The sequence below is a fragment of the Ailuropoda melanoleuca genome, chromosome 12 (genome assembly GCF_002007445.2).
Source record: "Ailuropoda melanoleuca isolate Jingjing chromosome 12, ASM200744v2, whole genome shotgun sequence".
NCBI lineage: Eukaryota > Metazoa > Chordata > Mammalia > Carnivora > Ursidae > Ailuropoda > Ailuropoda melanoleuca.
In genome coordinates, this window is record NC_048229.1 from 62234294 (window position 1) to 62243906 (window position 9613).

At 45.8% G+C, this 9613-nt stretch overlaps 1 long non-coding RNA gene across 19 annotated transcripts in view; it reads right to left on the reverse strand.

The window, feature by feature from the left end:
• Positions 1-9613, reverse strand: part of LOC105237265 — a 493381-nt gene that overhangs the window by 334482 nt on the left and 149286 nt on the right. For 17 of the 19 annotated variants that reach the window (XR_004618904.1, XR_004618910.1, XR_004618911.1 and 14 more), the window contains one exon: positions 5730-5809. The exons of the other annotated variants lie outside the window; for them this stretch is intronic. This is a non-coding gene — a long non-coding RNA (uncharacterized LOC105237265). The remainder of the gene's footprint in view (positions 1-5729; positions 5810-9613) is intronic. 19 annotated transcript variants of the gene reach the window in all.

The window sequence follows — 9613 nt, forward strand, 5'->3', positions numbered from 1 at the left end:
GTATTTTATTCTCCATTCATCTCTACATCCCTGAGGATATACTAGAACGTTAAACCCATCTTGATTGGTTCTTACATCCTAGAAAATAGACCAGACTTGGGCTTCCTTCAATGCTCTGCAAGAAGTAAATGCCAGTCAAGTCAGGACAATGCATTCCATATGTTGAAATGGCTTTGAGCTACCCAGCTTCCAGGAAAAGCTTTGGGTAAAGATTAATGATTTACAACCAGGCTTCTAACTACTTTCCCTTTTGCCTACTCTCCCCTCTAACTGGTCTACCTGCATCAATCTGACCTTCATCACTTCAGCCTTCAAAGAAGCCATACTACAAATCATACCACAACCAAATGTAAAGCCTCCATAGCTCCCCAATGCTTTCAGGATAAAGTCTAACTTCTTTTATTTTGATGTCGCAGGTTGCATTCCTCAAGACATAGACCCTGAGACAAAGGTTGTCATACAGTAATATTTAAGGAGCAGTCTTGGGATCAATCTATGTGGAAGAGAAGCAATGGGAAGGGAGAAGAACTGAAAAGAAGCTATAAGGCAGTCCCTCAGTCAACCCCAAGGGAAGCTATGAAGCCAGATGGCCTTTCAAGTTGAACCAAGTTAGGCAAAGGGACCAAGCCTTAATATCCATGTGTCAGCAAGTCTTGGATGCAGACTAACCTGAGGAAAGGGGCATGACTTTGGACAAGTCAACTTGATCCAAAGCAAATTCCTAAAAGAAGCTGACAGCTGAGGGCTCTCCGTCCATAGCATTCCCAGCAACCAGAGGGATAAGGCCATCAGATCTGAGAGGAGATGCGAGTGATGCCCCACAGCATCCAGCACATATGGCATCCAAATGGTTTTTATGGTTTCTCATAAACGATTACATTACTTTTCTAGGGCTGCCATAACAAAGCACCGCAGACTGGTGTCCTAAACAATAGAAATGTATTTTTCTCGCAGTTCTGGAGGCTTGGAGTCTGAGATCGAGGTGTCAGAAGGATTGGTGTCCTCTGAAGCCTCTCATTTTAGTTTGTAGATGGTCATCTCCCTATATCCTCACATGGGCTTCCCTATGTGCCTATGTCTGTGTCCTAACCTCCTCTTATAAGGACAGTAGTCACAGTGGATTTAGGGCCTACCCTAATTACTTATTTCAACTTTGTTACCTCTTCAAAAAACTATATCTTCAAATATAGCCACAGTCTGAGGTACTGGGAGTTACAACTTTGACATGAATTTTGAGGAGGTGCAATTCAGCCTTAACATACCTACTTTTTACCATTTCCCACTATCAGCCGTTCCCCCAACCATCTCTACTCAAGTCACATCAAATAGCTGATTCNAGGTGCAATTCAGCCTTAACATACCTACTTTTTACCATTTCCCACTATCAGCCGTTCCCCCAACCATCTCTAGTCAAGTCACATCAAATAGCTGATTCTTTTTTTTTCAGAATTTTATTTATTTACTTTTAAACAGGCTAAATCACTAAGAGATGCAACATCCCACCGTTTCTGTGTTCAATGGCCTTGGCAGGAAGGTTGCTTCAGAATTTGGCACAAACCACGCTACTGTTCATGGAAGCAAGTTACCTTTTCCTGGATTACTTGGACTTTGGTTTGCTGCCAGGAGTCACTTTTTTTGTACATGGAAACACATTGCCTACATAAAATTCAGTTTCATCTCAGGCATAAACACTTATTTTTGAGAAGAGCCGTATGTTCCCTCCAGTTTAGAAGACCTTGCTTATAACCAACAACAAATGGCCTTGGACCACAGCCTTCAAGATATAATTGGAATTTTAAGAGTCATGATCCCGGCAGGCCTCCATAAGCTCCAAGATGGCAAAAAAAAAAAAAAAGAAAGAAAGAAAGAAAGAAAGCTACTGGTTGATTCTAGAACATGCCATGCTGGTCTACATCTTTATGCTTTGCCAGAAATGTCTTCCCTACTTTGTCCCATGAATACCTTTGTATGACCAGTGTCTCCTTCGAGAGTCAGCTAATGTGCCCACCCCTCTCTGAAGCCTTCATCAGTGACCTGCCTCATGAGACATTTTCTCTCCTGCCCCAGGGTGAGAGACAGTTGTGTCAAGACCTCTGGTATGTGTGTGCAGCAGGCACCTGTAAATGTGTGTTGAGTGTTTGGTTAATAGTTGGTGTGCTGACTGATTTGCCAAGGGTTCCATCATAACCATGGCTTGTATTTTCTCAGTAGATGAGACATCAGCATATGTATATAGGATGATGGAAGCATGGTCAGAGAAATTCAACACTGCTGACTTTGAAGCTAGGGGAAGAATGTGGACAGTCTCTAGAAGCTGGGAAAAGCAGAATAAAGGATTCTCCACTAGAGCCTCCAGAAAGGGATGCAGCCCTGCTGATTTTAGCCCAGTGAGACTTCTCGCCTCCTGAACTGTAAGAAAATACATGTGTTGTTTTAAGCCACTCAGTTTATAGTAATTTGTTACAGCAATAGAACACTTGCACACCAATCCAAAAAGTCCTTTTCCTATCCCTGCCCTCATGCTCTAGACCTACTTTGTGTATACCGGAGGGGGTAACCTAGGTTACCAACACGGGGAAATTTTCCTGATTGAATCCATGTGGGCTTCTGAAGACCCAGGAGAGCCCAATATTAAAGCAGTTGGTGAATTTTCATGAAGGTATGTTCTGTATGGACACCATGGTAGGAGCTATGTGATTATACAGGGTCAAATATGCACCAGCTTGCTTGCAAACTATAGGATAGATGAGGTTATGTGTGTAGTGACCAAACAGAAAGTGGGGCTGGCACTGAGTAAGGTTTAGAAGGTAGATCATTCTGACAGGACAAATGGCATGGACTGTCACCATAGTAGCACTCTGCCCTCTCTACAACTTAAGGTGTATTTTTACAAAAATTAGCATTCAAGTTGACAGTAAATCTTGAGGACGCAGCACAGAAACAATGGAACACAGATTACAGATGGGAAAAAGCAGTGGAACACTGTTAGAGAGAAAGGGCACAATCCAGACTCTGAAGAACCCATCAGGCGTTAGGGAGCCATGACAGATTTTTGAGAAGTGGTTATAGTGAGGCTAACGTGTGCAGGATGAATGCTGTGGGTGGGACAGAGACAAAGGAGAAGGGGAACCTAGATGATTATCATGTTCAGCTCTGAAGCCAGATCATTGACTTTTCCTACCATTCCCAACACAGTGAGTCTGACAGATCTGAAGTTGCTTTTTTTAATTACCATTGACAATAGTGTGAACTCCGTTCACTTAATCTCCATTAAAGTCATTGAGGATGATGCATTGACTTTTAAACAACTAAAAAAGGAAGAAAATCTGAAAATGGATTCTCAAAACTTCCCTATCCAAAGCTTATCATGCCAGACCAACAAATACCACTTTTAAAGGTAAATAATGAGGGCATAAACACGGAGCCATTTTACTCCCATTCTCTATTAATTGCCTGACATATTAATGATATTTTAACAAACCATCTGTGGGAGTAGAGCCTCCAAAGATAGGTGTTGGTCTATAAATTAAAGGATAATAATAAATAAAACTGTAACTAATATCCATCTAGCTTTTTGCATTTTTCATGGCACTTTCACATGCATTATGCCACCGGACTTCACACACACACTGTATGGTGTTGGTCTAATAGACACTTAGAAAGGCTGAAAGCCAGTAGCCCACCCCAGGTGGCAAAAAACCCTTTTCTCTTTCTATAGAATCACAGTGCTTCTAATGTTTGAACAAATGGCACGACATGTGTGAGAACAGACAGGACATGAAGCCGGATGATATAATATTCTGGTTGAAACACCCAGCAAAGCTAAGGCAGAATCTTGACTTCCCCCAAAGCCAAAGCAAGAATGGGCCCCACCAGACATGAAGTCCTTCCTCCAGGTCCAGAGGCGCTGAATGGAAGCTGTCAGGCGGAGAACAGGCCTGAATTACCCAGAAAATATACCTAGTGTGAAAAGTGCAATTTCAGTGTCCCAAGTTGCACAGTATCACGGACTTTTTCCCACCTGGTTCGATCCAGGCACCAAGAACTGTCGTACAAACACTGAGCCAAGCAAATCCCACCACATCCCCTGACTGGGCTCATTCCAGACCAATAAACTAGGGAAGGAGGGAGGTGAGAGCTCTGTTGACAGGAAATTTAAAAATGAGCCCTGAAATGAGCTCTTTATTTTTTTTTTAAGATTTATTTATTTATTTGACAGAGAGAGAGAGACAGCCAGTGAGAGAGGGAACACAGGCGGGGGGAGTGGGAGAGGAAGAAGCAGGCTCCCAGAGGAGCCTGGGATCACACCCTGAGCCGAAGGCAGACGCTTAACGACTGAGCCACCCAGGCGCCCCTGAAATGAGCTCTTTAAAACTCTCTTCTTGTTCCACTCAGAATGTCCACACCCATCAGCTGGGTTAAGTGGACTCATGGTCACCCACGGCTGCAATGACCTTTGCCATCATCATGAACATGGCACCCACTGTGCAGGTACAAAAAAAAAATGTATTCCCTATGCAACCAGCATGTTTGTTCATCTGGGGGAATGCCATTTCTCTGTCACTTAAAAAAATATATATGAGATTTGAGGGAGGAGGAATCAATAGATTTGGATGAAGCCATATGCCAGGCACTACACTGGGCTCTCCACAATATTTTCTAACTGATTTCTCATAAACACTGTGCCAAGTTGATACAAAAGCCCCATTTTACAGAAAAATAAACTGAGGATCCAAGAGTGTAATAAATTCCCCCATGGTCAGAGTGCCCCTATCACTTACAGGTTAAAAACGGCTCATGTGACATCCAAAATATCTTATGATGTGCCACCTGCCTACATGGATAGCACACAACTAGGACTAAATCCAAGCCCACCTTTCTCCAAAACCCATGTTTCTGTATCTATTGAAGAATCCAATAAATAGGTGCCAAATAAACAGGTGAATATGGATATTTCTAGCACACCATGCTATCCTCTTTGGGATGGGATAAACAGAGAGGAGAAAGGATTTAAATTAGAATGAGAAAAAAACCACCACCACCACCACCACCAACTGGGATCAATGGACAAACCTGGCGAACAACCTGAGTCTTCACAGTAACACTCACCTGGATCCAGACTGCCCTAAGCACCCACATAATTTAAAATATGTCTGGGGCACTGGCACCCCTTGGAAAACATGGCCCCAGGGAGACTGTACATGTTGGTCTGACTGAGGAGTGTGGTAAAGAGCACAGAAGCTCCCCACTCTCCCCAGGCAATGCACAGCCCCGCTCAACGGTGCTTTTTCTTGGGTGACTCTCCCTCCTGAGACTGTAGCAGCAACAGTTCAAGGCTGATCCCTCCCATGCTCCACTTCCCATCACTGGTGGCTGGCATTTGAATCCAATGCCAAGACCAGCCTCCAGTAACCAGACACAGAGCCAGGGCCTCAGGAACCTGACCACCTGCCACGCAGTGACAGATATGCCAGGAGGAAGCTTATCGGCCTCTGAAGTGCCGAGCTGAGTTGACCCATATGGGTGGTGGTGGAGCCTGCAAGGGCAGGTTGATTCTGTCATTTTGATACAGATCAACGTTTCACAGAAGACTCAGTCCCTGTTTGATCATCTTCCTCTCCACTCCAACCACCTGCATCGTCCTGAGGGACATTAACATGTAGAGCGGACTCGGCCAACTGCTGTCAGGGTGTTAGGAGAAGCAGGTGACAATGGAAAAGACCCCCTACCTTCACATGGAAGACTGAGACAATGACTCCTTTGTGGTTCCTTCATTAATCTTTCTTCCCTCTCTTCCTCAGTTTCTTATCTGTAAAACAAGGATTGCCATGAGATTTCGTGGCAAAATCCATGTAAAGTGCTTAGCATTGTGCTTGACGTAACGTTTGTGACCATTTTCACCTCCCCATCAGTGGCCACACCCTGGATCTGATGGCCACCCAGAAAGTTTCTGGCTTTGGAATCTTAAAATCTAACATCTGAACACAGCCTAGGTCTTCAGAGCTCCCTTACTCATCTGTCATCTTTTGTCTGACCTCATCATTATCTCCCATCCTGAACTGTTCTCCACACACACCAGCTCCCTGTTCCAACCTCCTCTTCATCCCACAGCTCTAATCCATCATTTTATTGTTCTCCCACTCCTTGCTCTATAGCTCCCTGGCCACACTTCCTGTACAGAGAATCACAGGGCAAACCAATCATCTGCTCCTGTTGCTGCCCTACTAGTTCCCTCTTTGGGCCAGAGATAATGGCCCAGTGATGCCCTGTCCTGGGCCCTATCCCAATGGTGGCATTAACACCCCTTGGTCCTCGGGTAGCTCACCTCTCTTTCTCTATGTTGAACTGCTACAATCTCTCAAACCCCCAGGCCCACTTTGCCCCCCAGTCTCATATGCTTCCTACTTCAAACTGATAAGAAAGGGATTACATGTAAAGTCCTTCAATGTTTTGTTTCATTAACCACAAATCTGGAAGCTTCCACATCTCTTCTTTCCACACCCTCTTCCTCAGAGGAAGATGAATCTGCTTCTGCTTTCCTCTGTACCATGTATCATTCAGGAGTCTTGCCCATCAGTTATCACTTCTGTATTCTATCCTGCCAGGCTTCCCCTCACCCAAGACTCTTTACCCTCAGCATATAAATATGCTTAGACTTCCCACACCTCAAAAGCAAAAGGAAAATCTCTCTTCACCCTCCACCTCCCTCACACAGACTCCTTCAAAGCACTGTCTACACTTGCCTTCTTTGCTCCCTCACCTTCCACTGGCTGTGCAGTCCAGCTCCCTGTGAGATTACTCTAAGAAGGTCAATAACAAACATGGAGCTGAGCTTGGCTCCTCTTCCTCACTTCTCCCATCTAAGAATCTAAAGTTCCATCAACTCTGACGCTCCCTGCATAACAGCTTTTACCTCTGTCCCATCTGTCCATTCAACTCTCTTTGATGTGTCCTGGCTTTCCAAACTCATCCAAGACATCTAAATCACACCCCTCCCTGATCTGGCCTCTACCCCATGCCAAAGAGGGAAAATAGGAATGTTTCTCTCCTTGCTCAGCATTCTAAAGTGGCAGGGAAAATCTGCTCTCCTCTGCATGATGTATGAGGAAGGTTCTTGAAGATCTGGTGGTAGTGAACATGGCCACCATGAAGGCTAACTGAAGTATGGTGACTGAGGATTCAAGTGTTTGTGAACTCCCGAGTCAGGGTACATATCCATTTCCCTCTTCTGTAAAATACTTTTAGGAGGAGATTAAAAGGTCTTCAAAACTTTCAGAGGAAGCTCATCAAATGTTGGCATTTCATCAACCATTAGAATACTTTTATGGCATAATGACCTTCTTAGGAACAAATTTTATATGGCTATTTCTTGAGATGTTTGTCCTATTGTAGAAGGCACCACTCAACAGAGAAGATGCCATGAGAGGTGATATTTGCAAGTCTAGGACCAAAGGGTCCTTCCTCCTGCCCACAGCATACCCAACCGTTCATTCCCACCGTCAATCCTCAGATTCCAGCATTCTGACCTAGATCTATGGGGCGGTCATCGCTATGCTCCTTTCCATATGAGGACCAACATTCCAAAATGAAAGAGGACTTTCCTTAGGTCCTATTTCCAGTGTCTATAGCAGAGCTGGAATCAAAACCTGGTCTTCTGTCACTGTGGTATGGGGTGTCTGCCTATAGATTTCAAGAGTCCAGTATGAGAAGTCCCTTAGTTGCTGGGCCACATGTGTGTTAGCACAAAGGCTGTGAAAAATAAGAAGGGCTCGAGGCCACAGGCAACCACACAGACAGATGAGGAGGAGGAAGGAAAGGAAGAAGGGAGGACTCCAAGGAGAGGAGTAGGGACAGGACACAAGCAGCCACAGGAGTGCAGGATGAAGGGAGAAGCAGGACATGCTGAGTCCCCAAGCCTGGCCCCTCCACTCAGGAGACTGAGTGCTGTACTCCCTGCTCTAACTTGAGAAGCACTGAGTGTCCTCTTCTGAGTCAGACATGCTTGACTGACCACCAGCCCTCCTCCCCTCACAGAGCTCTGACCATCCTTCTTCCTCTGCTCCCATCCTCTGTGACCATAAAGCTATGAGACCACTAAACACGCTGAGATGCAATCACCCAGCTCCTGGTCTAGATCACCCCCTGGACTGAGCTCCCTCAGGAAATGAACCCCATCATCTCAGTTCTCTCTTTTTCCCTAAGAAGTACCATGTGACCCGTTACAGGGAGGATGGATAAAAAGAGAATAGACAGTAAAGGGGAGGAGAGAGGTAAGTTGGGAAATAATGCTTTGCCTGACAATTGAGATTATCTTGGCCACACATCAGCTCATTGAAACTCAGTTTCCCTGTCTGTAAAATGAATATAACAACCTCAGCTCCACCTACCTTCCAGAGTTATTCTATGGGTAAAAAGAATAGATATGGACACACCTTATGTAGTGGGGCTAACCAAGGGCAAAAGGTTATCATCATTGTTCCACTGTGGTTACCTAGCAAGTCCTCTGTGCTAGATAAAAAGATGTCTCTGGTTGCAATCATGCCACAGTTATGTGCCCTTGGTTCCAGTACAGGGGTGCTGGGGTAAGGATTATCTTGTGTCATGTGGGATCTCTGCAAAATGGAGCACAGGGAGCCTGACTCCCTGTGGAGAAGAGCCCCCTGGATGATGAATTAGGAGAGTGCTTTGATTGATCCATTCGCGCTCTGTCCAGCGGGTCCAGTGGGCACTGACTGAGCCACGCCTGCTGTGAGAATGCCAACTGCCCCTCCCCCAGCCCATTGCTACCCCCACAAATTGTCAAAAAGGCACCGTGATAGATAGAGCTCCCACATGCCACAAGGTAAGTGTTTAAATCTTTTATAAGACAGTCAATGGCCTTTATAAACCCTCAGACAAGAATTACACTGTGTCTGAGATGGGGCTGAAAGTCAATGGGAAATTGATTCTGTCTAGCTGGTGCTGTTTCAAGGAGGAGGCTTGCTGGGTGCCTTTGGGACCAAACGTGCCATCTCCCATGTGCCCCAGGGTGTGGCATGTCACATGCTGAGAATACTGAGATACCGGGGCCCATTTCTGGGCAGAGGCCAGTGGTAGCTGTGAGTTTCTACCACAGGAAGACCCTGGAGGGCATCGACCAGCACCAGGGATGGTTATGAAGTGTGTTTACCTTCCCAGGAATTGATGGCAGACCAATGTGGTGCCATTCCCAACAGCCCAGGTGGAGAAGCCAGAGGATGATAAACAGCCATTGATCTGGAGGCGACCATCAGGGGTGAGGCACAACTACAATTACTCTCCTTTGCTAATGACCCCATTAGCCATCGGATCAAACACAGCTGGAGGTCGTGATGATGCTGTGGTTATTTTTCTGCCAATATCCATCAGCCTGATCCACACTGTCCTTTCAGGGGTGCCAAAGTGGGCAACAAGGACCCCCTCTTGGGACTGGGGAGCCCAAGGGTCCCAACGTGCCTACTCTGTCTGCAGCACAGGTCTGGTCACAACAAGGATGGCTCTGGGTCGGAAGTGAGTGGACGGACCTTGGCAGGTAAACCAAACAGCCCCTCCTGGAAGGCAGCAGGGGCAGCCGAGAAGCCCCCACTGGGGAATC